The 10564-nt window shown below is 49.0% G+C and overlaps 1 long non-coding RNA gene across 1 annotated transcript; it reads left to right on the forward strand.

Moving 5' to 3' along the window:
• Positions 1-776: 776 nt before the first annotated feature.
• Positions 777-2989, forward strand: LOC116514304. Its single transcript, XR_004256088.1, has 3 exons — positions 777-962; positions 2575-2621; positions 2829-2989. It is a non-coding gene; the product is annotated as an uncharacterized LOC116514304 (long non-coding RNA).
• Positions 2990-10564: the final 7575 nt, after the last annotated feature.

A 10564-nucleotide genomic window follows, 5' to 3' on the forward strand; every position in this document is an offset into this window, starting at 1 on the left:
TTGTATTTTCCCATCAATTATGTATGTTCACTGCCTTGGGTTACTTACAAAGCAATAAAGCTGGGATAAAAAAATCCAATAGAATTATTTTGAAAGTCTAAACAGAAAGTCTTCTGCTGAAACACAAAGCCAGCCTAATTTTGAGGTTAGAAATTCACAGGAGAGGTGGCCACTTCACTAGTTGAAGAATATCTTGAAAACAAGAGCTCCCAGCAAGGTACTACTTTACTTTTGCAAAATATACTAGCTACTTTCATCAACCAAACTATCTCAGTTGCAAAAGTCGGAATGGAATTAGTTTTGCAAGGGCCAAAAGCTGAGGCTGAATGTTAGTTCCTTATTCTACTGCACTAAAAAGCCTGAAGTTCAAAGCTTTTTCTTTCTTCTTTTCCCTTTCATCCTGCTCTTTTCCCTCTCTTTCCCATTCTCCCTTGTATTTCAAACTTTGATTTAAAAAAAGTCAGTAATAAGTCGTTGAGGCTTTTCCCTCCTGCCTGCACCGAGCAAGTCACAAGGCTTCCCCCAGCCTCCGTCCCCCTCGCTCCCCCTCCAAGCAATGCCAGAGAAGCCCCCTTTGCCGGCTATTTCAAACCTAACCCCGCCCTCCTCTGCCCCGCCCACCTGCCTTTCAGCCAATCCCACCCGGAGGCTCCTTACCCCGCCCGCAGCCCAACCCTTCCTGCAGACGCCAACAGCTGGCAATGGGGAACGGCCTCCCAGAAAGAGCGGGGGGGGGGGGTGCGCGCATGCGTGTTCCTCTTCTGCAAGCCCCAGCCTCCTCTTCCTCGCCGGCTCCCCTCCTCGCTCCGCCCGTGCAAACTCCTTGCGTGCTTGGTCTGCGCTGCTTCGCCCCGAGATCCTTTGGGGGTCCCTGGAGATGCCAGCTGGCTTCTTCTCCATTGACGGAAACTGTCAGCATTCATTCATGACGTAGCAATACCGAGTTAAGGCACAGAGTTCGGGTGGGCTTTGAAGAGGAGGAGGAGGAGGAGGAGGGGGGAGGAGGAGGAGGAGGGGAGGAGGAAGGAGGAGGAGGAGGAGGAGGGGGAGGGCGAGGAGGAGGAGGGGGGGAGGGGGAGGAGGGCAGGAGGAGGAGGACGAGGAGGAAGAAGAAGAAGAAGAAAAGGGCTTGGCGGTTTCCATCAAATGCTTAGAACTGGACTCAGAGGAGAGGAGAGTTGAATTCTTCATTGGCCAAGAGGGATTGGAGACAGAAGGAATTTGCCTTTGGTGCAGATGCTCCCAGTGGACATAGAAAGACAAGATACGTCCATGAGGAATCCTAAGGGGCAACACTTAGTGACAGTCCGAGGGTTCGAATGAGCAACCGGGAAACAATATCAAGAGAAATCGGAAGGAGGCAAGCAACAAAGTTTCAGTCCTGCAGTCCTAAGTGGGGGGAGGTGGGGGATAGGGACGATGAGGAGGAGACTAATAGTAAACATAACGCAGCCTCAGGGAAAGGTTTGACAGTGGGGAGGGGATCATTTGAGGGAGGGGTTGCTAAAGCTTAGGGGGACTCTAGGAAGAGGGCCGGGAAGAGCAGCAAAGGGGTTTGGGGGTTGGAAGCTGAAACTTACGAAAGGGGCAGCTGCAGGAATTAAATGCCTCTCGCATAGAATAAAGGGCTTGAGTGCTTCAGCCGAACCTGTCCAAACTGGTAGGAACCCACCACTGATGGACACCGAGTGAGAGCTGTATTGAAGGCCGTGAATCCCAACAAAACTGCAGGTCCAGATGGGGTGCTGGGGATATTGGTAAAAACCTGTGCTGGCCAACTATCAGAGGTCCTAGCAAGGATTTTTAACGTCTCCCTGCAAACGGCCAGTCTCCCATCATGTCTGAAAGCAGCCACCCTCCTTCCAGTCCTGAGGAAAACAGCCACAAACAGCCTGAATGGCTACGGACCCATTGCACTGGCGTCTGATGAAGTGCTTGGGGAGGCTGGTTCTTCAACAGTCCATGCCTCCCATCAAACGTTGACCAATATCAGTGTTAGCCTCTGTGCTCTCAGGGGCTCGGGACAAAATTGCCAGGACTCTCTGCCTTAGCAGAGTGAGGAAGATCCTCAGGGATGATTCACACTCTGGACAGTCCTTTTTTACTCTCCTACCACCGGGAAGGAGATATCGAAGCAGAGCCAGCCCAACGGATAGGCTGAAAAATTTATCTGGGGGGGGGGGCTGTCAAACTTTGAAAGGCAACATTGACACCACAATCAGGCTTCATGTGATAGACTTACAGTGTAATGGGCAACATGTACCATAGATACCGGTGTAATGTAATAGTATATATATATATATATATGCAGTACAGTATGTATGTGGAAATGTGTGCTACTTTATTACTTATTAGGGATTTATTTTTGTTTACTGATTTATTGAGATGTATTCTGGGTTCTTGGTGGGCTGCACCAAGGGAGGCTCGTCCAATTTTCATTGTACACATGTTGCGCATTGACAATAAAGGTTTGAACTTTGAATATTGTCTTGAATGGAATAAAATTGGGAAGCTAGTTTTTAATTGGACTCTTTAAGGGCAGCTACTGTATTATCATAATGTTTATTCTTTCAGAGCACTTCCTGGCTTGTGGAAGAGTTTCTACAGGGGATTCGAACCAGGTGCGTTGAAAAAGGTTCCACCAAAGACTTGGGTCTATCCTGCCAATCCAAGAAGGAAATGTTGGGTTGAGCCACTTCTGCTGATCTTTGTCTACAGTAGAAGTTTTGTATTTAATTACCTGGATTCTGTGTATAAGTTTACTTCTCTTTGTCATGTTCTCATCATACACTATTTTTCTTTTCTTTTTACGACTCTGTAATCCCTAGATTTGGAATGGAGTTAAGACGACTGGGTGGAACTGACCATTTCCTGGCCGGATTCCTTTCCTGACGCCTACATGGAGTTAGCAGCAGATATTTTCTCTTTGCAACCTGATAGAGAAACATCTGCCGCTGCCTAGACTTGAACTCTCCACCTACTGAGTGGGAATCACCATAAATAAATCATTAATAAATGGTTAAAAAAAAAAAGAACTGGAGGCACCCACGTTTACGTCCATCCTCAGCTATGGACTCTCCCTCCCACACACTCTCTTACCCATCCCATCCGCTTTTAAAGGCGGTCTCATTTAGCGACCACAATTGGGAACAGCAACTCAACCATCAAGTGAATCGGTCGCTATGTGGCTGCCCTACAGTTTGACCTTTACTTGGCTTAGCTTGGGAAGGTCATCCAGGTGAGGTCCCCCCCCCCACTGCAAAATTACTTTCTCACCACTGCTGCCACCATGAATCATCACTAAATAGGAAGACAGAGGCTAAACAAGGACTGCCTGTACAGAGATTATGGTGGCTATTATTGTCTTGAGGTTTTTTTTGTGGAGGGGGGGGGACCTGCCCTTCACAGAAGCCCCTGCACCTTAGAGCAGCTGAGACTGATTGCTCCGGGGCTTCTCATCCGGCCCCACCCGAGAGATGGCGGCATGGGGAGGCAGGCGAGATTCCCTTTGCTGAAGGGATGAAGAGAACAGAACGTCCTGTGTGGGTGTCGAATAAAACACAACCCCTTTTTCTTTTTTTTCCTTTGGCTTCGGTTGCAGCTGCCATCAGCAAACTATTTCATCCCCTGCCAATTCCTTAGCATCGCGGGCTTCGAGGCCCCAAACACCTCCAGAAAGGAGGGCAAGGGAGAGGGGGGGGGGCTCTGGGAATGGGGTGGGGAAGCCTCTCGGGGGGTGTTGCCAGGCCCAGCTTTGGATCTTCAGAGCAAAAGCAAAGAAGGAACCAAATAAGCCCAATTGGAGGCAACCCCTGAAGACAGGGTTGGGTTAGGAGAGAAGGGGGCTGATCTACCCAGGGGAGGGGGAGGTCTCCCTGCAGATGGGGTTGACAGAACAGCCCTTCCAGGAACCAGGATAGCTGTGGGGGGGGGGGTGTTAAAACGTGGCTGTGGCATGAGGAGAACTCGCATCCAACCAATCCCTTTCTCTGAGGCTAATTTGGTGGGGGGGGGCATGCCAATCCCACCTGGCATCTCCAGAAGACACCTATCAATGGTGCTACAGTATGGGACCCCCTCCCTTCCTCCCTCCCAAGCCGGGGTTGGAGACCCTACCGGAAGTCCCCCAGTGAAGAAGAGAGCGGAAGCAAGGGAAGAGCCCCCCCTCCCCTTAATTGGGGGCTGCAGGGGACGTATGCAGAAAACCCCACATGACCTTTGACTTCCAAAACGAGGGAAGACTGGAAGGAAAGCAGGGCCCCTGTTAGCCTGGGACGGCAGCAGATGGGGGCCGCAGAGGGAGAGAGCTTCTGCAGCATTTTGATGATGAGCGAATTTATTATTATAAATTATTAGAATGAGGCAGGGGGGGGGCAGCTATTCCACACCAGCGGCTGAATGCCAGGAACTGGGCGAAAATGCCTTGCCACGCAGCAGCCATCCCCATCCCCTCCAGAAGCAAGAGGCAAGGAATGAAGACTAAACCCTTGGTGGGAATAATCACAACTTATTGTAAGAGTCCTTATATGCACAGAATCCTCTGTGCACAAAACTAGGAACCGTCTACCGTCTGTGGTGGGAGTGCCCGAAAGCTAAGGCATTTTGGCACCAGATGGAAAAAGTATTTGGAAGGGATGTCAAATCAAAAGATGGAGCTGAGGCCAGAACTATTTTTTATTAGGGGTTACAAAAGAAAAAAACATGACAAAGGTGGATTATATGATTTGCTGCACCTGCCACAGCTTCTAAAATTCAACACTTCCAGCCTTCTGTTTTTGATCAGCCAATCAGAATAGAGCTGGAAGGGACCTTGGAGGTCTTCTAGTCTAGCCCCCTGCTCAAGCAGAAGAACCCATCCCATTTCAGACAAGTGACTATCCAATCTGTCCTTCAAAACCTCCAGTGATGGAGCCGCCCACAACTTCTAGTGGCAAGCTGTTCCACTGGTTAATTGTCTTCACTGTTAGGAAGTTTCTCTTTAATTCCAGGTGGCTCCTCTCCTTGATCAGTTTCCATCCATTGTTTCTTGTCCTGCCTTTGGAGAATAAGTTGAGCCCCCCCTTCTTTGTGGCAGCCCCTCAAATACTGCAATGCTGCTATTATGACACCCCCTAATTATTCTTTTCTTTAGACTAATCAAACCCAAATCCTGCAGCCATTCTTCATAGGTTTTAGCCTCCAGGCCTTTGATCTTCTTAATTGCCTTTCTTTGCACCCCCCCACCCCCCCAAAGTCTCAACATCTTTTTTGTAATGTGGTGACCAAAACTGGATGCAGAATTCCAAGTGTGGCCTTACTGAGGCTTTACCAAGTGGTACTAATACGTGTGAGATTTTGATTCTATGCCTCTGTTTATAAAAGGGAAGATTGTCTTAGCTTTTTCGGCTGCTGTTGCCCAGGACTGGCTCGTGTTTAAGGGACCCTCCACGGGGACTCCGAGGTCCCCCCTCCCAGGTAATGTTTTTCAGGCAGGTCCCACCTATTCTCTGCTTGTCCCTTTGGCTTATTTTCTTTTTAATAAAAATCTTTATTTTTCTTTCTCATATATACGTTCACAAATATACATTCTCATAAGTACTATTGATATTTATGTGTTTTCCTTTAACATTGATCACAATTCACTTAAAAAGTTAAAAATATAATTGGAGTTGCTTTCCTGCCACCCCATACATACAACAACCCTCCTACTTCTTCCGTCCTCCCAACCTCCTTCTGCTACCTTCTTCTTTCCTCCTCTCTTTTCTCTTTTCTTCTTCCCCTCCCTCTCCCCCACTCCTCCTCTTCCTACCCCACCCTTGCTTCCTCTCCTTTGCCCTCCTCTTCCTCCCTCCTTCCGTTCTTGTGTTTAATTATTTTCTTCTTCGTTTCGATGGTTTTTTGGGGGTGGAATTCAAGCAAAGCCAGTTCCATATTTACATTAAAAAATTCCCTCTTCCACATTTTATTTTCATTAAAAATGGTTCCACATATGTCATCTTTTAACTGTATATTTGTATATTAATACTTTTCTGTTTTTCCCTCCCCTCCCCTTGGTTTAATAGTATGTCATCCGGGGTGCTTGATCTGTAATCTTTTATTCATATTCCTTTTCTAACCAATCATAAAATTGCCCCCAATTTTATGAAGTGCAAAGATTCCTCTTTGTCTTTCATTTTCAAAGTGAACCTATTCGTTTCTGCCCAGTCCAATATTCTCTTTATTCTCTCTCCTTCTGATGGGATTTTGTCTGTTTTCCAGTTCTTGGCAAATACATGTTATTACATGTGTGATAATGAAAAAAAAAAAAAGACCTTTGGCTTTTCCTGCCCAGGTGTAAAACCTTTTTGTCTAACCCCCAAATTTGCTTCGGTGGGGACAGGGGGTGTCAGGAATGCCATTTGGCCAGATGACAAAAGGAGCTTTGGAACTGTGTTTTCAGCTGCTTCTGCTGGCCAAAACCCCTGGCCGGCTCCTTCTGCAGCTGCTCTGGAAAGACTGGTGGGTGGGCAGCCTTTGCTGGTGAGTTTGAGAGAGACACAGAATGTGTGTGGGAAATATATAATAATTCAGCTCTCAAAGCAAGAGACTCTGGCACCGAGTCCCAGGAAATTAATTCAGGATGGCGTTTCCGGGAGAGAAAGTCTGCTTCAAGCTCTCTTCAAACATTTGCCTGGAACAATTAGGAGGCTGCTAATGGCTTATATGCGGAAGATGAAATAATTAAAACTCTTCTTTTCACTGTCCCCAGCCTGAAACGACAGCTGGAGCCTCAAAGCGTGCAGGCGAGGAAGGGCTGGGCGTTGTCTCCAAAGGAGAGGTGAGAATAGGTAGAATTCTCTTAGGAAAAGGATTAGGACTGAGACGGAAGCGGGGTGGGTGGGTGGGATGGGGAGGAACCCACGGATGGACTCTGCAGGCTTATGAGTTGCATAGAATGCTGGTTTCCAAATTATGAAAACAAATTTGGGTACTGCCCAGGACAAGAAAGCCAGGGACCCCTCTCCTTCCTCCAGGAATGGAATCTGGCTTGGGGAGGAGAACTTCCTAAAAGCTCCTTCGATGGTCCTTAGGAGCCTTCCTCCACCTGCAGGAGGTAGCCATTGGTTTCCCGAATGTCTCTGAGGGAAGACTGGAGCCCCCCTCCCATGCCACCTTAGCCAGATTCACTTTACAACCGTGGAACTCACTTAACAACTGCAATGATTCGCTTAACACAGTGTTTCTCAACCTTGTCCTGTGGACTTCAACTTCCAGAATCCCCCAGCCAGCACAGTTGAATCAGGATTCATCCCAGTTAAAGTTTGAACACAGCCAGCCTCCTTGACCCGGAAGACAGCTTTATTCAAGCTTAGCCAAGGGCTTGCTCAAAACTTACGTTTGTTCCTTGCAAATAGCTGCAACACGGGCACACACACACACACACACACACTTCCTTTCTTTTTTTTAAATTACATTTTATTAATTTTCTATTAATTACATTTCTTTCTGCTTAATAAAGATCGTGTTGTCCGTTCCTTTCAAACTGTTCCTGGAGTTTGGAGGCGAAAGATCAAACGTGAAAAAGGGGGGAGGGCGGCTGCTTCACCTTAAATTATTCCTCTCCAAATCCCCCCTTTTTGGCAGAAATGAGCCATCAGCCTGTGGGGAAAAAGGAGGGAAGAATCCCTCGGAAAAGAACCATCGATTATGTGACAAACTGCCCTACCTCAAAATCTTTAAAAGGCTTCCCGGCGCTGACAGTTTAGAAGAGAGTTTGGATTAAGACTTGGATTAAATGCAAAGGAGGGTTTGATTCGGGGGGGGGGGCTCCACCGCTGGTGAGTATGCGGGCTTTGGGGGGGGATAGGCTTATTCAGAAGTAAAGCTTTACTCCCAGGTAAAAATGCTCAGGATCCTGCCTCTGAACCAAAGAAACTGCCAAGTCCAGGTAGTCCTTGATTTACAACAGTCCATTTAGTGGCCATTCGAAGTTAGAACAACCCTAAAAAATGACTTGGCTATTTTTCACCCTATTTTATGACCTTTTATGATCAGATAAATGGTGCAGGGTCTCCTGCTTGGGGAGCGGGGGTTGGACTAGATGACCTACAAGGTCCCTTCCAACTATTAATCTAATTCACTGCAGCATCCCTATTCAATTAAAATTTGGGTGCTTGGCAGCTGACTCATATTTATGATGGTCTCAGTGTCCCGGGATCCCCTTCTGCGACCTTCTGACAAGCGAAGTCAGTGGGGAATCCAGATTCACTCGACAACCAGGTTACTAACCACTTCGGTGATTCACTTAACAACCGTGGCAAGGAAGGTTGTAGAATGTGGCCCAACTCACTTAAGAACCGCCTTACTTAGCAGTGGGGATCTTGGGCTCAACTGTGTTTGTAAGGAGGAGGAGAACCTATGAACCCCCAGAGGGTAGAGACTGGGATTCAATGCCATGTAACCAAAGGGCTCTTGACTGGCATAGAAAACCCATTTGGGGTTCATCATAGCAACAGCAATAGCAGTTAGACTTATATACCGCTTCATAGGGCTTTCAGCCCTCTCTAAGCGGTTTACAGAGTCAGCATATTGCCCCCAACAACAGTCTGGGTCCTCATTTCACCCACCTCGGAAGGATGGAAGGCTGAGTCAACCCTGAGCCTGGTGAGATTTGAACAGCCGAACTGCAGATAGCAGTCAGCTGAAGTGGCCTGCACTGCTGCACTCTAACCACTGCGCCACCTCGGCTCATGGTGGGAAACCGGATGGCTTCAGTCTGTTCCATTCTGAGCTTGTTTAGGACCTGCTTGAGGGCTTGGTTCACACAACATGCTAAGTCAGCACCCAACGATATTAACAGAATAACTGCTGGAAGGGACCTTGGAGGTCTTCTAGTCCAACCCCCTGCTCAAGCAGGAGATCTTGGACCTGTGATGGCAAACCTATGCCACGCGTGCCACAGGTGCCGCTCACAGCCCCAGCTGTCGCCCCAGCCCCGCTCCACCAGCTCCACCATGCGTTCATGCCCGCCTCCCGCTGCCCAGCTGGCCTTTGGGTCTGTGCCACGCATGTGCAGGGGGAAGGGCCTTCCTTGATCTCTGAGTTCCCCCCCCCCCAGTGCGCCCCTCCTGCACCTCTGCCTTCCCCGAGCTCCGCAGGTTCCCTCTGCTGGTGCCTCTCTGGGGCAGAAACGGAGGAGAAAAGTAGGGTGTGTTGGGAGGGGAGAAACTGCAGGGAGGGACACACCCCCATATCGGGCCTGGAAAGCCTCCTGCACCAACCTGGAAGCCAAAACAGGGGCTGGGGGGGGGGGAAACTCTGTCTCTTTCTTTCTTGTGTTTTGGAGAATAGCTTGACCCCCTTCCTCCTCCTCTCTGGGGCAGCCCCTCAAATATTGGAAGATGCTCTCCCGTCTCCCCTGGTCCTTCTCTTCCCTAGGGTAGCCATGTCTCTCTTCTTTCTTTTTTCTTTATTTCTTCTTTCCTTCCTTCTGTCCTCCTTTCCTTCCTTCCCTTTTTTCTTCTTTCTCTTTCTTTCTTTCTTTCTTTTTTTCTTTTTCTTCTTTCTCTCTCTCTTGTGCTTTGGAGAATAGCTTTCCCCCCTCCTCTCTGGTGCAGCCCCTCAAATATTGGAAGAGGCTCTCCTGTCTCCCCTGGTCCTTCTCTTCCCTAGACTGGCCATATCCATTTCCCCCATGACACCCCTAGTCCTTTACTCTATGCTAGAGGCATTTAATTCCTGCAGCTGCCCCTTTCTTATGTTTCAGCTTCTAACCCCCAAACCCCTTTGCTGCTCTTCCCTGCCCTCTTCCTAGAGTCCCCCTAAGCTTTAGCAACCCCTCCCTCAAATGATCCCCTCCCCACTGTCAAACCTTTCCCTGAGGCTGCGTTATGTTTACTATTAGTCTCCTCCTCATCGTCCCTATCCCCCACCTCCCCCCACTTAGGACTGCAGGACTGAAACTTTGTTGCTTGCCTCCTTCCGATTTCTCTTGATATTGTTTCCCGGTTGCTCATTCGAACCCTCTGACTGTCATTAAGTGTTGCCCCTTAGGATTCCTCATGGACGTATCTTGTCTTTCTATGTCCACTGGGAGCATCTGCACCAAAGGCAACTTCCTTGTGTCTCCAATCCCTCTTGGCCAATGAAGAATTCAACTCTCCTCTCCTCTGAGTCCAGTTCTAAGCATTTGATGGAAACCGCCAAGCCCTTTTCCCCTCCCTCCCTCCCTCCCTCCCTCCCTCCCTCCTCCTCCTCCCCCTTCCCCCCCTCTTCTCCTCCTCCTCCTCCTCCAAGCCCTCTCGAACTCTGTGCCTTAACTCGATATTGCTACGTCATGAATGAATGCTGACAGTTTCCGTCAATGGAGAAGAAGCCAGCTGGCATCTCCAGGGATCCCCAAAGGATCTCGGGGCGAAGCAGCGCAGACCAAGCACGCAAGGAGTTTGCAGGGGCGGAGCGAGGAGGGGAGCCAGCGAGGAAGAGGAGGCTGGGGCTTGCAGAAGAGGAACACGCATGCGCGCAACCCCCCCGCTCTTTCTGGGAGGCCGTTCCCCATTGCCAGCTGTTGGCGTCTGCAGGAAGGGTTGGGCTGCGGGCGGGGTAA

The sequence above is a fragment of the Thamnophis elegans genome, chromosome 10 (assembly GCF_009769535.1).
Source record: "Thamnophis elegans isolate rThaEle1 chromosome 10, rThaEle1.pri, whole genome shotgun sequence".
Lineage (NCBI taxonomy): Eukaryota > Metazoa > Chordata > Lepidosauria > Squamata > Colubridae > Thamnophis > Thamnophis elegans.